Source organism: Rattus norvegicus, chromosome 2, assembly GCF_021556685.1.
Source record: "Rattus norvegicus strain SHRSP/BbbUtx chromosome 2, alternate assembly SHRSP_T2T, whole genome shotgun sequence".
Taxonomy (NCBI): Eukaryota; Metazoa; Chordata; class Mammalia; order Rodentia; family Muridae; genus Rattus; species Rattus norvegicus.
In genome coordinates, this window is record NC_141535.1 from 172,874,475 (window position 1) to 172,897,546 (window position 23,072).

The following is a 23,072-nucleotide window of genomic DNA, read 5'->3' on the forward strand; positions in this document are numbered from 1 at the left end:
GCGCTTGCCTAGAAAGCGCAAGGTCCTGGGTTTGGTCCTCAGCTCCGAAAAAAAGAAAGAAAGAAAAAAATAATAATGCCCTACTTGGGCTGCCTGAGACTGGGAAACACTCAGTGACAATCACTCTCAGGGTAAAACCGTTCTATGTTTTGCTTGTTTGATGTTTTTGTGGTGCTGGCGATTGAAGCCAACGCCTCGCACACTGCCGCTGAGCTCCCTTTCTTTCCTTCGGTCTCTTGCCCAATCATTCCCGGTTGTCTCTTTTATATCCAGTGTGACAGCTGCAGTGTCATACAGCCACACGTCTCTGTTCTCTCCAGAGAACACAACTTCATGGAAGTAACTCCCTTTTCACGCACACATGGACTCCCTTAGTGAGTTATGGAGTGAATCATGTAATTACTGCCGCACTGCACGCTGACCGGCAATAGGAGGAGACTGCAGCGTTGAGAGTTCACGGCAAATAGCCGTCCAGACAGATCACTCTGCAGGGAGTATGCCTTCATAAGCCGAGGTGTTTCCAGAGGGAGTGGAAGGCAGCAGTGATCAAAGGATTCCCCAGTGGGCTAAGAAAATGGTCATCATATTATAGAGAAACCGGCTATGTTTCTCCTCTAGAGGAAGCCTCCGAGGGAGGGAACGTCTGTCTTTCTGTCATATTGCTCAGGGGAGAAGTGTTATAAAATTCTTCTCAGGAAAAGAAAACTGTATGCTCCCCTCATAGCCTGAGATCATCCTGAGAGTTTAATTCATAGTATTTACACTGGGAGATAATTTCTAATAGACAGGCTGGTTGAAAAATTACTAGCTTAGAAAAGCCTACTTACAAGAAAATTGCCACAGAGAGATTCATGAAAACAGTCTTCCTCCTGAGTCTGTACTGAACATTCTTGAAGATGCTACAAACAGGCAGGCAGAATAGTGAGTCCAGCCTACATATTTACTTTTTGTCATTTTCGTTTGCACTTGGAGACCTCTAGGTACAGTGACTATGTCTCTGTTCATTATTGACTCCACTGGACCTATGGCCTCAGAGGACCCCAGAGGGCATCCTACTGAAATGGCCGCATGTACAGTGCCATCATAGCTTAATGTATAGAAACTAGATGGTCTTCCAGTACCAGTAGTCTTCTGAGAAGGTATTCATCTTAAGAGTAAACACCTCATCATGATGGAAAGACCATCTGCCACAGAGAAACAGGTATGACTTAGAAAGACCAAGGATGCCACTAAAAAGTATCTAGGGCCACGGAGGTGGCTCGGCTGATAGAGGGGCTTGCTGTACAAGCCTAGCAACCTGAGTTTGTGCCCCAGAACCCACATAAGGTAGAGGAAAACAAACCAACTCCACAAAGCTGCCTTCTGATCTCCACATGTACACACATGCATTCTGTGGCCCTCAGGCCTACACACACAGATACACACACACACACACACACACACACACATGCACACGTACACACATACACACACACACACACACACACACACACTCACAATCTTTTAATTAGCATTCCTAAGAACAATATGCATAGTCTTGAGGAGACACATATCCTTGGGAACCAATCTCTCCAGGTTCTGAGTCTGTAAGTATAGGGATGAAGGCCCGGGAATCTAGGTTCAACAAGCGTTCAAGGTGACAGGATATCCAGGCCCTCTTGGAGCAATCCTACAAAGTAGGAACTAACATTTTTCCTACTGTGTGAATGAAGCAATTGAAGGGAAATCTAAGGAAGAAGGCTGTGCCTATTAAGCTAGCAAGGGGAGGGAGCAGGAGGAAAAGCTAGATGACATCTCTATAACCATGTCCCTGTGCTCTACTACTCTACAGGCCTATGGAGCCATTAAACACAAGCTCAAGGTATGCTGCTCCTGGCATAGGTAAAGCTCTTTACCCAAGTATTTCCACCCTCACATTCATTTCCACCTTCCCCGTGAGAATGAGGAGTACACTTTACAAGGAGAGAAACTGAAGAAGAGGGAGGACGGATGTCTGGACTCTCAGCCCTGTTCTGAAGCACGAGTGGATATTTTATAAACTCTCTGACAGGGTGAAATAAAAAGGTCCTTTCCCTTCTATCAACTCAAGATGTGAGAATGGAAATGATACCAATTGTTGATTAAGCTAAGGATATTCCAACCCATTTCCTATGCAGTTATCTAAAGCAACAAAATTAGGATCAAATGAGAGATTCTCTTACGAAGGGAAAAGCCCATGGCAGCAGGGCAGGCTCCTTAGACTCGACAGACAGCAAAAGCATAACCCACTAAAGGGGAAAGTGATGGGCTGAACCTCATCAGAGTTAAAAACTTTTGCTCTGTGACGGGATACAGGAGGAAGATTAAAAAGTCAGCCAGGTGTGATGGCACAATTCCAGCACTTGGGACGCTAAGGCAGGAGTGAAGTACATCTGTGGTCATCACTGGCTACTTAATAAACTCAAGGTCAGCCTGGACTTTACAGCAGGACCCTGAGGGGGACAAAAGAGGGGGCAGAGGGAGAAAAAGATTCTGTTTTGTGAGTCAGCTTTCCTTCACTGTGACAAAACATCAGAGCTAAATCAATGAGCAAGCAGGAAAAGTTTATCTCGCTGCCCGGCCTCAGAGGTTTCCATCTAAACCGAGACAGCATACCACACCTGGAAACATGGGGTGAAGAGATGAATTGCCTCTTGGCAGCCAGGAAACAGACAGAAGAGACTCTCCGGAGAGGGGACACATATCCCCTAAAGAGCACGCAACAGTGACCTAATCCCTGTTCTACTAGGCCCCGCCTCTGAGGCTCTCCCACTAGAGGTGGGGGCTGAGCCAAACCTTCAACCCATGGATGGGAAACATCCAGGTCTGAACTATACAAGATTATTACCTAGACCATTAAAGAACTCTCAAATCTCCCCGTACTGTTTCCATTGAGAAAATTGGATAAAGTGTATAAGGAATCTTTGCACTGGTCCTTACTTGTGCACCTATGATTGCCTCAAGGAAGCGTAGTAGGTAATGCCAGACACTGCATGCTTGTCACGGGAATACAGGGCGCCCTTAACAGTAGCATTTAGCAATGCTATCAAAGGGGTGGGGGGCAACAACAACCCAAAAATCTTTGCCAACGATGCTACTTTGAATTCTAAAGTTAGTTGTATCTAGGAAACGTAATTAATAATCTATCATCATGTGACAAGTATTTTGTGACAAGAGCACTTATTTTAGCAGTAGCCGTTACAGTTGCAGAGGGGAAAGAAGGAGACAAGGCTCATTCACACTGCTGAGCGCTAGCCAGTCATCAAAATAGTCAAGAAGTTAAAGAGTTGGCCTGAAATGATGGCCCAGACACACTCAGCTGTTTCACAAACATTTATTCAATCCCTACTGTGTGTCAACCCTGTTCTCCATTAAGACATTAATTTATTTTTAAAAACAGGGCTTCACTGTATAGCGGAGGTTGGCCTGGAACTCAGGCTGGTCTCAAATTGACAGAAATTTGCCTGCCTTTGCCTCCCAAGCCTTGGGAATAAAGGCGTGAGTCACTGTGCCTGTTTTGGCCCTAGGGTCTTTAACATGTCAAAGAGCATAGAGCTAGGTCTCTATGCTCACGATAATGCATGGTCTGGCCAACTATCTACAGCTGGTAAAAGAATAAAACAAATGAGAAACCAAACTCTATATATCTTGTGTCTAATTACCAACACACATATCATATGCATACACACGGATACATATATGCACACAAGAAAACATACATATGTACCGTGCATACAATCTAAATTCTGAAAGATATAACCCAGAATGTCAATAGTGGTTTCTTCTGAAAAAATGAGGTTATATGTGCTTTCCATAATTGTATTAGTTTTTCTCCTCTGTGTATCATTTCTACAAGTGTCATTGGCATTGCACATTTTTAATCAGTAGGGGAAAGGCTGGTCAATGGAAAGTGCTCCCTCCACCCTTATTAATACACTCCATCTTAACGGCGTAATTATAATTACATTAAATATATCCATTCAACCAATCTGATAATAAGTGGATATATAGTTTGCTTCCAGGTTTTCAGTGTAAAAATCAGCATGCAAAGAGTATTCTTCTAAGTAAATATCTAATCATAGTCATGATTCAGTTTAAAAGAAGACATTGCCTGAAGTACAATTTTGGATCAAGAGGTACACACACAAAGGTTTCCGGGCTCCCAAACGCTGCACCAGTATCTCAGTAGCTAATGATGCGTTCTAGCAGTGCCCACCCACGCTACTAATTATCAGGGGATTAATGTGCTCTTGTACTTTCTAGAAGTTCACTGTTGAGGGGGAAACTGTTTCTAGCAGCAGATCAAACTACAAGTGTTTGCCCATTAAATTTAAAAAACTGTCAATTTTATTTAAATTGCAGAATTCTGCCAGATCTACACAGCACCCCTGTAGGACTCTGAACCCAGTTCAATGATGTTTATTTTATAAATATTTATGGAATATTTATATTTTATATAAATATTTCGGCAGTAACCACCTCGCATGGGAACATGGGCACAAACGAGACACTGACTTTTGTGCTGCTGTGAGGCCTGGGGAGTGGTTTGCCACTCGTATACCTAGAATCCATCTATAATACCTATCAAACCCGAGATGCGAATGGTGGTGGCTCCCACGACAACTGCTCCAATGTTCTTTTCACTTTCAGAAGGAGGTAAATGAGGCTTGCAGAGCTGGGCCTAGAACCCACAGAGCCTCTGTGCCAGCCTCAAGCTCTCTCTGTAATGCTACCCTGTCAGTTGGGAGGCTTTCCACATGCTGACTGGAAGGCAGGGATACCTTAATTCTCACAATTATACTTAATCAAAGCAATCTGCAATTTGAGATTTAAGTCTACATGCTCAAAATATACTTGGTTTGTAGATGTCTGTCTGGTTATGGAAAGCAGATATTTTAAGTTGCAGGCTAACAGCAAATGGGTTTATCTCTAACTCGGAAGATGATGAACGATTGATTGGAAATCTCTACTCTGGTACAGGGCTTCTGATTGCATTAGACAGAGGGCATGAAGACTAATTAAAAGCGCCCGTACGCTCATCACTGTTGATTGTGTATAATCCTGCTGAAGGTACAAGTGTGGTAGGTCTCTAAAGTGACAGCAAAACCAGATGGATTTCCACTCAGAATCCCCATAGGCGATCTGTCTTGATTTCGGCATAAATGGGCTTTCTCTAATAACCTAAATCACAAACAGAATGACAGGCAGGAAACCCTAGGCCAAATTTTACTATTCTATCTGAGCAGGGGCTGGCCAGGCCTCGTCGCATGGCATGTGATCGATAAATAATTACGGTGGATTGGTAAATAGGTCTGCAGGAATTCTTTAAAGGTTTTCAAAACTAATTTTTCCAGACACCCATGTAGTTGGAAGTTATGATATGTGTTCCAGTGAGCTAAAGGGAATGCATCCTGTAGATCTATCCTGTAGATCCCTACACAGACCCGAAGCTGACTCTCATATAAAGGGTCCAGGGCTTTAGCAAGCGGCTCCCGTTCTTTCTCCCCACCCTTCATGGCAGTCATGGGCCAGTGGCTGTGGGTGAGGGCACCCCTCTTTCCTCATTAGAAAGAACGTGCTCACCTGGCCTATGGGGCCTCCACTAAGAAGACAGGAGATGGGGGAAGGGAGGGAGATCAGAGCTGAAGACATCTGAGATGTGTCTTTCAATTCACATGACATATAAAGGACCTGATGATGGAAAGGAGCTCAAAACTTACATAATCTAAACTAACAGCAAGGAAAAGGGCCTTTGAAATGACTGGGATTCGGGACAGGAATTATAAACCTAAGGTAGGAAAGGAAAAGTTAATGAAGATTCTGAGCTTGAAAAGCTGCCCTGGTTAAGCAGTCAAATGACTAAAGCAAGAAAGGACAGGGAGAGCCAGCAGGCGGGACCTGTGAAGCAGGCATGAGAGGCAATCTTTGATATAGTTACTATTGGGGTGGAGCGTTGGCACGTCATGGCGCCGTGTGACAGCACGGGCAGCTCTGTGGCGTCAGTGCTCTCTGTCCTCCTTTATGAGGCCCCCAGGGGTAGAAGCGGACCTTCCGGCTTTTCAATGCTCTTACTGAGCCCTCTCAGCTCGGAAGGCCTCTTTCTGAAAGCAATCACATGGGCCAGATTTCTGGGATGCCAAGTGTAAACACAGTTTGTTTCTTCCATATGAATTACCAGCGATTACAGCTCATACTTTCTAATCTGCAGCACTCCTTAAGTATCCTTCTGTTGACTGTTATTCTTCCAAACCCATGCTTCCGTTACCTTACCTCTTTCTTCATACCCCTCTCAGCCAGCCTGTGAAATCCAGGCTCCATCTCTGCAGTTCCCAAAGAGATCTATACACAGGTCAATGGGCCTCCGATCGCCCATCACGGAACCCGGTGCTGCGGGAGCCACACATTGTCCCTGTTCTCACCCGGCTCAGTCTAAAGGGAAGGGGTAGATACCAACAGTGATTCCTGTTCTCACACTTTTAACTCACTGTTTCTTTACTTGGCTCTAACTTCACCTTTTTGATTTCTGTAACTAAGTTACCTCTAACATCTATAAAATAATCACTGCCACATATGACGATTATCACCATGGACACACTACCTCTGTGTGTATGTGTGTGTGTGTGTGTGTGTATGTTTGTGTGTGTATGTGTGTGTGTCTGTATGTGTGTGTCTATGTGTGTGTATGTGTCTGTGTGTATCTGTGTATGTGTTGTTTGTGTGTGTCTGTGTGTGTGTTGTTTGCATGTGTGCCTGTGTGTGTCTGTGTGTGTGTGCTTGTGTGTGTGGCTGTGTGTGTGTGTTTGTGTGTCTGTGTGTGTGTCTCTGTGTGTGTGTATATGTCTCTGTGTGTGTTGTTTGTATGTGTTTGTGTGTGTATGTCTGTGGTGTGTGTTTGTGTGTGTGTGTGTGTCTTTGTGTGTGTGTGTAAGGTATGACGGAGGAGAGAAGATCCGCTCCAAAGGTGAACAGCACCAACCCATAGACTGAGCTTCCAGACAGACACAAAGGAGAAAGTGAGCTGAGCACTCATCTGTCTCTGCTTCCCTCAGTAGACAGGGTGTGAACAGTTGTCCTGCGCCCCTGCCCACATGTCCTACCCACCACAACAGCCTGTAGCCCACACACTCTCTCCCCCTATATTATGTCTGTTATAATAAGGAAAACGTTTTTTAGGCATGGTCTCAATATATAGCCCAGGCTGGCATCAAACCCACAATTCTCCTATTCCAGTCTCTAGGGCAGGGAACCCAGGCATGCACTATGCATTCAGTCCAGAAGATTCTATAAAAACAATCAGGGCCTCAAAAGGAAAAACGGCACACTACATTATTTCAGATGGACAAGGAACGTGGTAAAGCAGGCCTGGGAGAAGAGAAAGCAGAGCAGGCTCCTCCACCTCAAGAGCTGGGACCTGATCCCATGCAAGTCTGGCCACGGGGTCATTCAGTCCTGATTGCTTAATGAAAGTGTGCAGATCAGCAGACATTATGCTGGAACGCTCCAAATGTCCCTAATTATGGCCAAGTAGATGAAGGCCTTAAAAATTATACTTCACCCTATTTGAAAGGGTATCTGGCACATCATTAATTAAAGCACCTCAGCTCCCCTCTACATTAGAAGCATGATAATTATCTTCATACAAAATTTGCTTTATAACACTTGAAATGCTTCAAATCCTAGGGTGACAACAGAGTATAAACAAAAAGTCCATGGATTAAGGCTGCAGTCCAGTACTCTGCTACTGCAGAGCAATGTTAAGAGCGCCCCCTTTAGGAATAAGGAGTAGCAACAGGCCAGGGAAAGAAGCACAGTAATTACCTTGAAGTATTGTAGTAATATTGGCAACATCTGAGTTTTCTTACACTAAGATGGTAACTTACAAGGTTACCCAGCTCAAAATCAACAGGTTGGAGGATTGACCCCAGGTCCATCAGGCTCCCAAACTTACACCCCTCATCAATGCCACGCCACCAATGAGCTTTGGTTGAAAGAGCAGGGACAAGAAGGTGGAGAGACTGTCCATTGCAGGCACCTCCCCAGAGAGTAATGTGCAGAATTAACAGCAGAAACCACCCCAAGACGACTGCTGCCCCATGAGTAAGATCCAAGCAGGCATCCGATAGAGTCTTCCCTCACACAGGGATAGAGTCCTCTCTCACACAGGGACAGAGTCCTCTCTCACACAGGGATAGAGTCCTCTCTCACACAGGGATAGAGTCCTCTCTCACACAGGGCTAGAGTCCTCTCTCACACAGGGATAGAGTCCTCTCTCACACAGGGATAGAGTCTTCCTCTCTCACAGGGATAGAGTCCTCTCTCACACAGGGATAGAGTCTTCCTCTCTCACAGGGATAGAGTCCTCTCTCACACAGGGATAGAGTCTTCCTCTCTCACACAGGGATAGAGTCCTCTCTCACACAGGGATAGAGTCCTCTCTCACACAGGGCTGAGACCCCTGAACAACAAGAACAGCAGGTGAGACTGTGACAGGAGGATAGGACGACTCATCAAGGCTGCTCTTGGAGGAACCACAGGGTGCACTCATCTCTTGTTATTCAAGCAAGTGCTGCAAGCCTGTTCTCAGTCAAAGCCCATGGTACTGTCCTGGTCTCCAGGCCTGCTGTGCTGGAAAGCCCAGTAGAACCTAAGCAGGAAGTCTGTGGCAGACTGCAGGCCACCAGAGCACCTGCTGCAAAAGCTGGAGAACGCCCCTCCTGACCCCAATTCTGTTGTGATGTTGTAAGAGCATATCCCACTCCAAAAGTGCTGGGATTTAACCATTTCTTCTCAACAACAGAAAATGTGGAAGTGCTTTTCTGGAGATGAGAAAATGAAACACAACCCCAGTAGCCAGCCACCAACAAGGGCTCTGAGATCTTAGGGCCCAGCTTTCCAAGAGCTGAAAAGTCCAGTATTATCATGATGCTTCAACCCAGCCTTGCTTGGCCAGTGTTTAAAAACACATTATAATCTAGTGAAGCCAAATAAATCTGGCTTTAAATCCCAGCTCTGCTCCCTACTAATACTGTAGCTTTAGGCAAAGTACTTAACCTTCTGTGGCCCCAATTTCTGCTGTTTCAAAATGGAAATAACAACCTCTACCCTACTGGCACCTTGTGGGCATGATAGTACACTCTTCGCTGGGGCCACACAATGCCCTGCTATGACCCCTTTTGTGGGGCACTCATAATATCTCTAGCCACTGCTTGGGGTCAGCCTTAAACAATGATTTTCTGCACTAAAGCCATATATGATCTCAACCCGCTAGCCAAATGAAACAGACGCAGAGAAAGCCAGGGTGGGAACACTAAGTTGGCCACCCATCTGCAATATGCTTGAATCTCAGAGAGGATGATCCATTAGCTTCACCATCAACATCCCTAGTTCAAATGTAAGTGGTAAAGTGACCTGATAGCAGGTAATAAAGCAGGTGAGTGTGAGGCAGACAGCAGTTCAGAGAGCAGCTGGGTACAAGGAGGAATGACAACTGTACCTGGAGAACGGGATCCAACAGCCTTTGATTCTGGCTGCTGGGTGTCCAGTTCCCCTCAGCCTTTGCCCTACCTGAAGCCTGCTGCTGTCTTTGCCTAGGATCTTACAATAAGCTTCCTACTATCTGGGTCACAGAATGCTTTCTCTGTTCTCTGTGACCAGAGATAAAGTGGGTGGGAAGCCTCTGCCCACCTGGGAAAGAGGACACAAGGGAGCAGGGGAGCATTCACTGAGATTCTTTGTTAAGCCTCACCGAATGGGCGGGGAGGACTAGCCTTTTCCTTCAGTTGAAAAGGCTAAATATAGTTCCCAGAGGGGTCTGCCCTAAGAAACACCTGGCGTGTGTTGGGGAGGGTGCAAGCCATCCATTATGAGTGGATGACATCTTTAAGAAGTTCCATGAAGGGCTGAAGATGCTCCTCAGCTGATAGAGTGCTGGCTTAGTAAGCACAACCTTAAATTCCCTCCCCAGCAACACCCGGACTGGCTGGTAGCCTTAGCCTATAACTCCCGCACTTAGAAGTTGAGCAGGCGGGTCTCAAGTTCAAGACCTTCCTCAGCAACACTGAGCTTGCCGTCCAGTGAGAAAAAGGGAGAAAAAAGTAATAAAAAGTCCCACAAGGTACAATACCAACGTCCAGAACTGCTAGTATTTTTATGATTTCCACCTTCTATTGAGTGGGAAAAACAACAACAACAACAGGAATATTTTCTGAGATAGAAACAAAGCCATGTTGGCTGGTTTAATCTCTGTGATAAATTTTGATTAAGGAAGGAGGGATAAATACTACCCAACATTCTTTTTTTTTTTTTTTTTTCAGAGCTGGGGACCGAACCCAGGGCCTTGCGCTTGCTAGGCAAGCGCTCTACCACTGAGCTAAATCCCCAACCCCACTACCCAACATTCTTGAAACAACTCCACAGGCAACAACCAAACTTAAAAGCAACACTTCCCTCTACCTCCATCCAAATAATTTAGAAAATGGCAGTCGGACTGGCAAGCTCCCAGCCCTGGCCCCTGCGACAACACCGCTACTAGCCTACTCTCTAGCACCACGTCAATTTCCCTACAGCACTTTTAGGGTGCCTGCCCATTTAAAAGCTATCATATCACCTGGCTTGTGGCCCAATTTGTTCCATTTCATACCATCTGGTTTAAATATGTGAGTTCTGTATCGCAGCAGAATGGCTGATGGGTTTCTCCAAGCACCCTGGATGTGTGACTTGCTTCAGTGCCTTCCTCAAATCTGCATGTTAACTGAGAAAGTTTGTTTGCTGTATGTTCAAAGGCAGCAGCAAGCACTCCTGCACAAATCAAGCCTGGAGATGGAGACAGGGGTGCTCCAGCAAGTCAAAGCATAATTTATCTCCATTTACATTTTGTCAGGACCACTACTTAGGGGGCTCTGAGGTCAGGTGTCCCCATTAGTTTTTCCTTCAGCATCCAAAAGGACCAGGTTCAAACACAGCTGTTGTATGAACATGATATTTGCCTCTCCCTGGGCTGGGCTGGGCTGGGCTGGGCTGGGCTGGGCTGGGCTGGGCTGGGCTGGGCTGGGCTGGGCTGGGCTGGGCTGGGCTAGGCAAGCATTCTTCACACCTACCCACTGGCTAGGAGGAACACCTGAGGAAGAGGGCTTGGGCTGCTGTTCACAGCTGCACAGTGCATACTCTATTTTCTTGCTGTGTAAGATTCAATGCCTTCCTGGCATTGAAAGGCAGGAGCTCAAGGCGGCAAGCAGTGAATCACAAGCTTCAAGGAGAGCCTTTTGTCTTTGTTTCTCCAGCCAACGGACAGAATCCGAGTTTTTTTAAAGTAGTAATCCTTCAGAATCTGAACATCTCAAGGTTGTTTCCAAACTCCTCGGCTAATGGTAGGAACACAATAAAAAGAAATACGGCTTATGAGGAACAAAGTTTTCTTTTACATAGAAATCCACATTCTGGGTGTTAGGGCTTTTGAAGATCTTTTCATTCCACAACACTTGTGTTACAGGAAGAAATGCAACATCAACAACGAGAGCTCATTTTCCAAGAGTTGGGAAGCACAGAGGTGAAGAGAAAACAGCAGCTTTCAACAGTCAGTGGTGTATTGGAATTGCTTTTCTCTGACATAATTGGTAAAATGGACAGAGTACATTTAATTCCTTATGTCACAAGGAGATTTCAAAAACCTCACTCAACAACACCCAGTGCTCTTTAAGGAGTCTGTGCGACTCCAAGTGGGAAGTTCTGTTGTTGGGAGCATCTCCCCAGGTTATCTTCTCTGCCCATCAGTGCCTCAGTTCAGAAATGGAGCCTAACCCGGGCATTCCATGGAGCCTGCCTGCCCTGCCTCTCACCTCTGCTGTCTGACCACAAAGAAGCTAGGCCAGTCAAACTCCTCACCCAGAAATTTCAATCAGATCAGAAAATGCCATTCGTGCTTCTCTCCCTGCTTCAGCGACTGAATCATAAACCTAGGAGAAGCTCACAAAAGGTCATTTAGCAAGGTGGCCTACAAGCCAGGGAGCCCGCACTGGAATTATAGCTATTGCACTTACTTGCACATTACTTGTCATAACTACTAGGATAACTACTAAGGTACCACTCAGCTGGTACTATGTTGAACCTTACAAGCACAAGGACCTGAATTCAACCCCTAGGATCCACATTTAAAAAGCTGAGTGTAGTGCCATGCACTTGTCCCAGCCCTACAGAGGTGGAGAACGGGTGAATCTTCATCTTCAGGCTCACTGCCAGCCAGCCAAGCCTACTTGGCAAGTGCCTAGCCAATGACAGTGCCTCGATTTAAAAAGCAAAGATATATAGACAGTGTCTTAGAAACAATATCCAAGGTTTTCCTCTGGCCTCTAAATGTACCTACATAAGCATGCACATAATATGCACATATGTACACACACACACACACACACACACACACATACACAACTACTGAGAAAACTAGGTATAGTAGTGCATACCAGCAGTGTTGAGACAAGAGTTCAAGGCTGGCTTTGCATAACATAGGAAGGTCGAGGTCATTCTACACTGTGTGGGCTGTTGTCTCAAAACAAACCACTGAAAGGTGAGAAGGCAGCCTGCTGGGAGAATACTCGCAGTGGGCCCTGCAATCACTTCCTAGCACTGCAAACAAAAAATTACTGGAAGATATACAAACTGAAGAACTACGGAGGGTATGGAAGAAATAAGTACTCTAGGGGCTGTGGAGATGTGGATACAAAGTCCTTGCTGTACACGCCTGTAGATCGAAGTTTAAGATGCCAAAAGTGCATGGCAGCCCACCTTTGGTTCCAGGGCTCACGGCAGACACAGGAGAGGCCAAGAGCAAGCTGACCGTAGACTAGCCATATGGGCGAGCTCTCGGTTAGAGCGAGAATGAAGAGGATGGAGAGTAATTAAGGACTGCACATGCAATAGCACATGAATGCATCTCTTCCCACCCACACGTGTACCCACCTGCGTGAGTACGCATACAAAAAAAACTAAAAAAAAAACAAAAAAACAAAAACAAAAAAACCACATACATACTAAGGAAGTCCTCTTCAAGTCAAGGGGAAAGTTAAAGGTACATGGGCAGGGACAACTAGAGACTAGCCACCATGGGGGCAGGACCATATCTGCTTTGTACCCTTGTCTCCCAGCCTTTGAGGGTCCCCAGATGAATGCTCAATGACTATAAGCCGGAACAGTATACAAATAAAATGGCTTCCTTTAACCGCTTGGAGATTTTGCTTATAACAAAGAATAAAAGACATGTCCTTCCCCTCAGACTCTCTACTGAAGACAACATTAATTCCACCTCCTGGAAGCCCTCCTAAGGGTGACAGAGAGGAATGCAAACCTCACAGAACAACCGTTCTAGGCAATAAATGATCAAACGCTACAGCGATAGCAAGCAAACAAATCTGTCACCTCACCCATTCTCTATGCTGACGCATTAGCTGGGAGTGAGCCTTTAAATAGATAATAGAACTGTGTAAGTCATCCCACAAGTTTGCAACAACACCTTCTGAAACATATATCCATTTGCTTCAAATGCCACCGCTTCCTAAATTAATTTTTTTCCTCTAACCACGTCAACCGCAATTACAATCACATGTCAGATCCATGTGGTCCAAGTGATGGACAGGCCCCTTAACCAAATGTATCACCACAGCAACAAAGGGGCTGGGTTTGCTGTTCTCTACCTGCCAATCAATTATTTAGCATGCCTATACTACAGTGACACGGTGGAAGTGAACATGTTCGGCAGGAGCAGACTAGATTCACCACACCAAAGAGCAAACTGGTCATGGAGCAAGGATACTCTCCTGGACGGTGACATACGGAGCACAGTATAAAGGGCTGGAGGGGAACTTTCTTACCTTTAAGCTTCTGCTTTAGAATTACATGAGCTTGTGAGCTCCCAGCTCTTGTTTAAGGAGGGAAAGAGATAAAGGGAGAGAGGGAGGGAGAAATCCAGGGACTTGGGGAAGGAAATCACATGAACTATATATACACCCTTTATCAAAGATTATTGGTAATATGACACAGAAGGCCAAAAGTTAAATTTATTTAAATTAATCTCCTATACCCTGGTTTTGGTTTTGGTTTTGGTTTTGGTTTTGGTTTTGGTTTTGGTTTTGGTTTTGGTTTTGGTTTTGGTTTTGGTTTTGGTTTTGGTTTTGGTTCCTATATTGTGGATTATTTCTCCTCAGAAAAGAGACTCAGTGACTGAGGAAATGTAAAGTAATCAGCAGCCAGCTGTGACTCTCCCCTCTTTCAACCTGGTCACACCTCCACTGACTTCCCCTAGATTTCTAAAGAGAACTTCAGAGAGGTTCCTGCTGCTACCTTGATAAAGGAAAAGTGTTTCTATCATACAAACCAGAAAGACATGATGTTAATTCCAGAGTGTCCAGTCACAGTGGAACATGCCTCAATGGCCAATACAACAGAACAGGTTGGCGGCCATCATTCCTTGTACCCTCAGAGATCCAGAGACTGTGCCAGCATTGAAAGGTGGAGTCAGTATTGGGACCAGAATGAAAGTCTTTCCATTCGTGTTATTGGTGTTTGTTTGTTGCTTTTTTTTTTTCACACAAACTCATCAAAAAGAGAAAGAATAAATGGTGGTAATCCTCCAAAAGATTCTAATCTATTTATACTAGATAATAATAAAATAAAGGTTTCATACCAAAAAAAGAGTTTTTACTTGGTTAAGAATAACTGACAGGCCTTCTAGTTTCCATCTGCCCCTGGAGCTGACCCTGTGCCTTAGGTCTTCTTACCCAAAACTCACCAGGGTACAGCTGGTCTCCCAAGAGTACTGACACACCTGAGAGCACAGGTAAGATCACCGCTCCTACTCAAATACCTGGCCCAAGACGGACCCCCTCCCCCAGAGCCCTCAGGACACAGGAACCAAGGAACACCCGGGGACAGGATCCTTCCTGTTTCTATCTGCATCCTGGAGCTGACCCTGTGCCACAGCTCTCCATACCCAAATTCTGCCCTGAGAGAGCTGGTCTACCAGGAGTGCTGAAACACTGGCTTACAGAAGGGACAATACAAAGTCAGAGACAGCAAGACCAGCTAACACCAGAGATAACCAGATGGTGAGAAGCAAGTGCAAGGACATAAGCAACAGAAACCAAGGCTACTTGGCATCCTCAGAACCCAGTTCTCCCACCAAAGCTAATATTGGATATCCAAACACACTGGAAAAGCAAGATTTGGATTTAAAATCACATCTTATGATGATGATACAGGACTTTAAGAAGGACATAAATAACTCCTTTAAAGAAATACAGGACAACACAGGTAAACAAGTAGAAGCCCTTAAAAAGGAAACACAAAAATCCCTTCAAGAATTACAGGAAAATACAACCAAACCGGTGAAGGAAATGAAACCATTTAGGATCTAAAAATGGAAAGAGAAACAATAAAGAAATCACAAAGGGAGACAACCCTGGAAATATAAAACCTAGGAAAGAGATCAGGAGACATAGACACAAGCATCACCACAGAATACAAGAGATAAAAGAGAGTCTCTCAAGGGCAGAAGATACCATAGAAAACATTGACACAACAATCAAAGAAAATGCAAAAAGCTCCTAACCTAAGACATCCAGGAAATCTAAGACACAATGAGAAAATCAAACCTAAGGATAATAAATATAGAAGAGAGCCAAGATTCCCAACTTAAAGCACCAGTAAATATCTTCAACAAAATTATAGAAGAAAACTTCCCTACCCTAAAGAAAGAGATGGCCGGTTGTGGTGGGGCACGCCGGTAGGATTTGCTGAAGGAGGCAGATGCAGGAGGATCACGAGTTCGAGGCCAGCCTGGGCTACACATTTTGGGGTTGGGGCTTTAGCTCAATGGTAGAGCGCTTGCCTAGCAAGCGCAAGGCCCTGGGTTCGGTCCCCAGCTCCAGGAAAAAAAAAAGAAGAAAGAAAGAAAGAAAGAAAGGAAGAAAGGAAGGAAGGAAGGAAGGAAGGAAGGAAGGAAGGAAAGAAGGAAGAAAGAAAGAAAGAAAGAAAGAAAGAAAGAAAGAAAGAAGGAAAGAAAGAGATGCCCATAAACATCCAAGAAGCCTACAGAACTCCAAATAGATTGGACCAAAAGAGAAATTCCTCCCATCACATAACAGTCAAAACACCAAATGCATAAAACAAAGAAAATTAAAAGCAGTAAGGAAAAAAAAGTCAAGTAACATATAAAGGCAGACCCATCAGAATTATACCAGAATTCTCAAGAGAAATTATGAAAGCTAGAAGATCCTGGACAGATGTCATACAGACCCTAAGAGAACACAAATGCCAGTCCAGGCTACTATACCCAGCAAAACTCTCAATTAACATATTAAGATATTCCATGACAAAACCAAATTTACACAATATCTTTCCACAAATCCAACCCTACAAAGGATAATAAATGGAAAACTCCAACACAAGGAGGGAAACTACATCCTAGAAAAAGCAAGAAAGTAATCTTCTTTCACCTAACCCAAAAGAAGATAGCCACATAAAATAACTCTGCCGTTCCAGGGGTGGTTCTTTTTATTTCTTTACTTTTTTTTTTAAGATAAAATTGTTTAGAGCCACAAAAAAAATAACTCTGCCTTTAACAACAAAAATAACAGGAACCACTATTCCTTAATATCTCTTAATATCAATGGACTCAATTCCCCAATAAAAAGATATAAACTAACAGACTGGATACGTAATCAGAACCCAGCAATTTATTGCATACAGAAAACATACCTCAGTGACAAAGGCAGACACTACCTCGGAGTAAAAGGCTAGAAAAAAAATTTTTTCCAAGCAAATTGTCCCAATAAAAGTTGTCATTCTAATATCAAATAAAATCGACTTTCAACCAAAAGTTATCGAAAAAGATAAGGAAAGATACTTCATACTCATCAAAGGAAAAAAATCTAACAAGATGAACTCTTAATTCTGAACATCTATGTAGGTTGATGTCATTATGCAGGTGAGGGCTGGCACGAGTTAGATCAAGGCCATGATTGGACAGTAAGGGAATAAGGCAGGGACAACGTTTTTGTAGGGAGGGAGAATCAAAATGGAGACGGAGAAGAACAACCCAGACTGATCACAGGGACCCCAAAGGAGAAGTTAGGGGAAGGACTGAAGGAGCTGAAGGAGCCTTATCTGGCATCAATGGGAGGGGAGGCCCTGTGAAGGCTTGTTGCCCCAGTGTAGGGGAACGCCAGGGTGGTGAGGCGGGAATGAGTGGGCAGGTAGAGGAGCACCCTCACAGAAGCAGGGTAAGGGGGTTATGGGACAGGAGGTTGGCAGAGGGGAAACTGGAAAAGGGGATAACATTTGAAATGTAAATAAATAAAATACACAATTAAAAAAAAAACCTGACAGAGCCCAGAAAAGAGGTCTCTAACTCACTGACAAATTAAAAGCCATGGGTAAAGTCCACAGAACCAATTCTTACACAGCTTCCTCTACGCTATCCAAGATGCAGTCCTCTGCACTCTGTGTGCCAATACCTAGCGTAGCATAAGTTAGAAGTATCAGACTTTGATTAGACTGTAGGGATGACTAAATAATTTATTAAAACTGTAGTTTCCAGACCAGTAGTGTATTGCAGATATTAATTTTTGCTAAACATAAGCAATTTTTATTAAAACATCAAGATATACACTTATTTTATTGTTCATACAAAAAAAGATGTGAAAAATATTAAATATTTACCAAAAATAACAGTTTCTCCCTGGAAACTCATCTTCCTCAAGAAAAGCACAATACTACTTAAACTGAGATCTAGTGTGGCCTTTCTACCACAAATTGCTCCTCTAAGGGAATAAATGATCACTAAAAGCAGCAAACATTTACAAACACTTCACACAGCACTATAATTTTTATGTATATACCCACATAAAATAAAAGTATGTACCTTGGGGATCATTTACACAACCAAATGCCTTTCTGATTAGCATATTAAAAAGCTTAAGATAGATAACCTTTCACATCTGACAGCACACAGGGCACACGAAGGCTGAGTTATGACCAAGGTTCTGTTGCTATAATTGACTGAAAGCCTTTAGACAATTGGTCAGATACTCACCTCCTATTTTCTGTCAGCTGACATGCATGCAAATGCATATTATGAGACCCATGGAGAATAATACGTTTTAGGAAAGTCCCTCCACTGAAGATTTTGATTTTTGTCATTCTCTAACAACCTTGGTTGGTGCATAAAAGCCACAATATAAAAAATGATATCTATAAGCTGCCAGGGCTTAAACATGTGTCCCCTAAAGGGCCATGTGCTAATGGCTTGGTCCCCAGGAGAGACAGTAAATATTTTAAGAGGTAGGGTCTTATGAAACACCCATAGGCCATCGGGAGCATGCCCTTGACAGAGAGAGGAAGCTCTGGTCTTTCTCTTCCACTCTAGCTTGGATTCCTGGGTCCTGATGCAGGCAGCCAGCACCAGTGATGACCAGGCCTCCAGTTTGGCCACCCAGCACCTCTACCAGATGCCCAGAGCAATGAATCCACCCATGCTGGGATTATAAGCCCTGAAACCAGAAATCAAAACAAACCTTTAATAAATGTTTTTCTCTGCCTCCGTTACATTTATCATTTATTTCATTAGGAGACTGAAAGCTGAATAGCCAGAAGCAAAGTAAACTGTCTCTCCCAGACCGCAAGTGCGTCATGGGCGCTGATCACAGCATTCATGCTATTCTCCTGTAAATAGCATGCACTCTCATTTGCTGGAGAAATAAAAATTAGACTATACCACCAAACAGTACCAGTGCACTTACTTCTAAATATAGATCTTGTGTGTAAATTCTTCTTTTCAGATATCGATAGCTGAACAGACATATTTAATTGCTTTTAACAGCAAAAAGTATAAACTTCAAAATTGTGCAGTGAGTCATGTGACTTATGGGTCAGCCACATGTCCTATAACAACTGTTTTTTTTTTTTCTTTTCTTTTTTTTTTTTTTTTTTTTTTTTTTGGAGCTGGGGACCGAACCCAGGGCCTTGTGCTTGCTAGGCAAGCGCTCTACCACTGAGCTAAATCCCCAACCCCATAACAACTGTTAAAATTGATACAAGCCAAGGGATGGATCAGTGGGCACAAATGCTCACTGGCAAGCCTGAGGACCACAGTTTGATCCTCAGAACCCACGGTGGAAGGAGAGAACCAACTTCTGGAAGTTGTAATATGATCTCCACACACTCCCGAGTACACACACATACGTTATACGCAAGAATGGAGTTTTTATAAATGGTACAGGACCATCAAGGAACAACTAAGGAACAGGCTAGAGTGACCCCAAGTTTTGTACCTCTTGATACAAAATCATGACTGTCACAAAGTCACTAGCATAACCCAACAGGTAAAGGAAAATGAAAGTCAGCAAATAGACTAACTAGGAATGTGACCCTTGACCACAACCCTACCTCGCTCCCAAAGCTAACGTGCTAGCTAATACAATGAGAATATTATGGTAAGACATAAAGCTGCCGGCGGAAAGCAGGGAGCATCAGGATGTGGGCGAAGGCTTCTCTCTCAGGAGGTTGACGGAGCTAGATGATGACCGCTAAGTCCGACAGCAACATTTAAATGCTCACCGAAGACATACTTAAAATGAGAAGCAGGTTGCAGAATGGGAGTCAAGAGCTTCGGAACACGTGTGGACAGGGACTTTCTGAATACAACCCCTACTGCTCAGGAAGTGAGGCCCACGGCAGGACAAGGACACCTCCTGAGATTAAAACACCTCTGCATTAATAGAAACAGCCAATGAGGTGCAAAGACAGTTTACAGACCAGGAGGAAACCTTCACAGCTGACAGAAGATTGAAATCTGAACATAGGAAGAGCTCAAAGACAAAACAAACAACAAAACACTAAACACGAAGTCCAATAGCATAGTCGATAAATGAGCTATGGACAGTTTTCAAAAGATTAACTGTAAATGGGCAATGAACATGACAAACTGGTCACCTTCACTAACCATCGGAGAAACATAAAATGAAACTGCATTGAGAATGTCTCTCATGTCAGTCAGAATGACAGCCATTAAGAAAACAAATGGCAAACGTTGGCAGGAATGCAGACCAAAGGGAACCTTTCTACGTTGCTGATGAGACGGTACCTTAGTCCACCCACTATGGAAATCAGTGTGGGGTTTCTCAAAAAGACACTAAAAATCAACAGATCCACCATGATCCAGCTGTACACCCCTCGTAGCTTGCCCAACTTACTTGAGTCAGCTGCAGGGCTACTTGGACATCGATGTCCATTGCAGTAGTGTTCACAGTGTGGAATGGAGCCAACACATGTGCCCAACAACACGGGGACACCACGGCAGAGCGATACCCACTTCTTACCTGTCTCACAACGGGTGTGGTTGGAGAGGCCACTGTTTGAAGCCCTTACAACAGGATTCAGCAAATCGAACGCGCAATGGGAGCTGCCAAATAAGGGTCACCCTCCACTGTTCTGAAATTAAAAGTAAACGCAGTTTTAATTGTATTGAAGAAAAATAAAGCTTTCAGCTCATTGGAATGAAATTCTCCACACTGGTAATCATATGGTATCTTAACTGCCATGCCTGCTGGTGGTGTTAGACTGTCGTGTAATTTAATATGTCGTGAATGTTTGGGTCGTAGATTTGTATCTGACAGATCACTTCCTATGTCTCTAGTCTCGAATCTCTAATGGGAAACAAGACTCAGCCACCCACAAAATGTATGCTGGATACCGTGGGGTCTGGCATCAGTTGCCCACTGCTGGTTGTAATGGTATGGAGCCCTCACACTTTACAAACCTGTCCCTCTGCTGTTTTGATTGTTTCTATTGCTCTGCTTCAGCTGTGCTCATGGGAACTCACTTTCGATCAACTAATGCTTAACATGGAGAGATGGACGTCTGAGTTTACAGAAGGAAATGTAAATGAACTGGTTAAACATTGTCTGTGTTCCTTAACAGATACACGCATGGCAGCAAGAACTAATTACAAGGAATGTTTCCACGAAACTGCTGGTATGCACTTGGAGTTTCCCATACATCATGGTGCTATGTCCCCATTTCCAGAACATCTTCCAGAAGGACCACAGAGAAAGGCACAGCACACACCACCTACTGAGAAACGTAAAGGCTAACTGACAAACCAATGGAACGCTGAGGAAAAAAGTAGCTTTTCTGTGCACTAAGTGTGGAAGAATGCAGAAGCGCAAACACCGGTGACAGTAACCTATACTTTACACCAAAGCAGAAGTGTGGATTGGCACCTTTAAGCACCAGTTCAAAGACACATTTTTCCCCAAGTAACATCACTTAAACAATAGAGTGGGATACGTTTTTTTAAAAGTTCTATATACAATTATTTTCTATGGTATCTGCTCTATTATATAAAAAGTAAGAGACAACTGTGAAATAGTTATTCCGTAGCCTTATTATCGCCAAATGTAGTTAAATAAAAAGGTTATAAAATGTGATGTATCTGTGTATATACTGTACATGTGGTATATGTCCTAACCCTTTTAATGCAGGTTTGAATTTGAAATTACATCATGTATACATATACTTTATCGTTCTAAATAAAGAATTTTATGCGCTGTTTTAAAAACAGGGCAGGTAAAGGAGAACAGTGGGGGGCTCGGAAGACAATCTCGATCAGCACATCACTGACTGGACAAGTGTTAACTCCACGTGGGGGGAGTGGATCCGCCCACTGGTAAGAGGATAAGGCACGGATGGTCCCCTGATCTACCTAAGCGATCCTAGCTGCAAGTTTGGACTAAGCAGAACAGAACAATTTATTTCCATCTGCCAAGGGCGTCCTCCCAGGGTTGCAGCCTGATGAAGCCTGCACGGCCAAGGAGGGCAGCAAGGCCTCCTTCCATGCCCTCCATAGCACACCGTGTACTTACAGCACAGCACACATGCACGGTGGATCAAAAGCCCCATCTTAAAGCTCAGCCTGGTAGTTCCAGCGGTTCTTACGGTATTCAGTGCTTATAGGGCACTCACTAAATGCCAACTAAGCAGAAGGGTCAATAAATGGTATGTCAAGGTCCCAGCAAGGACTCTCAAGCCAAAATTCTCCTCTCGCTCAACTCTCCCATGGCTGGAAGGCAACCACTAGCGCCCACCACCTGTAAGTTCCCTACTGCTATAACCAGAAAAACCCTTAAAATGTTTTAATTTCTCATGAAAAGCTAAAATGTTAGGTCACTGAAATCCAATCCCCGATTGGAGGCTCCTTGGAAAGTAGAGGAAGGTCATGTGCTCATCACCCCGTGAACAGCAAGGCCCCCAGAACAGAAGAGGTTCACTTTAAGTGAAGCTGGTTAGGGGTTATATAGGAAGTCTCCATATTGCAATAGCAAATTTACTACAAACCTAAAATCATCTCAAAATAAGAAAATGTTTCTATCACTGACAACAGGCAGGACCCCAGGCCACATATGAAAAGAGAACACTAAGAGAAGCCAACCGTAGTGAGGAACATTGAAGAGCAGAGGCCTGAGGAGAAAGAACGAACCGTAGCTTCCAGCTCCTAACCTTGTCAGGGACCAGTCAAGCTTTACAATACCGCTGTTAGGAAAGTCCCGGGTCTCCCCAAAGGCCCTGCAAAGAAAGGTAAATTGTTCTCCCACCAAAGTGATGTTTCCAATTCAGACCTTAACATTCCTGGCAGAGGCAAACAACAGGCCAAAAATAAATCTTTTTATAATATATTTATGCCTAAAAACACAAAAGCCTTAGGAGTCTACAATACTATGTGATACAATACCTAGGGGTACTCTACACCACAGTACAGCACTGGAAAGGGCTTCTGGGGGCGTGAAGCAACGACAGAGCCCCTGGGTACAGTCTACCTGCGTACCAGCCGTCTGTTGGCCACCATTACTCCTGCCCCAACCACTATAAACTTGTTTGTCAGCAGAGAAAGACAACAGAGGTAAATTTCACACTTCACACAAGAATGAGCTTTCAGATGCTGTCCTGGGTCTCCAAGGCCACAAGCCACATCTGCTAACGTATTTCCTACTATCCCTGGCTCAGTGCCCCAT

The 23,072-nt window shown here is 44.1% G+C and overlaps 1 protein-coding gene across 4 annotated transcripts in view; it reads right to left on the bottom strand.

The window, feature by feature from the left end:
* The window catches only part of Fhip1a (FHF complex subunit HOOK interacting protein 1A), a 252,515-nt gene that overhangs the window by 117,435 nt on the left and 112,008 nt on the right, over positions 1-23,072 (bottom strand). For 3 of the 4 annotated variants that reach the window (XM_087628644.1, XM_087628636.1, NM_001439825.1), the window contains 1 exon segment: positions 20,382-20,493. The exons of the other annotated variant lie outside the window; for it this stretch is intronic. The gene's annotated coding sequence lies outside the window, so the exon portion shown is untranslated. 4 annotated transcript variants of the gene reach the window in all.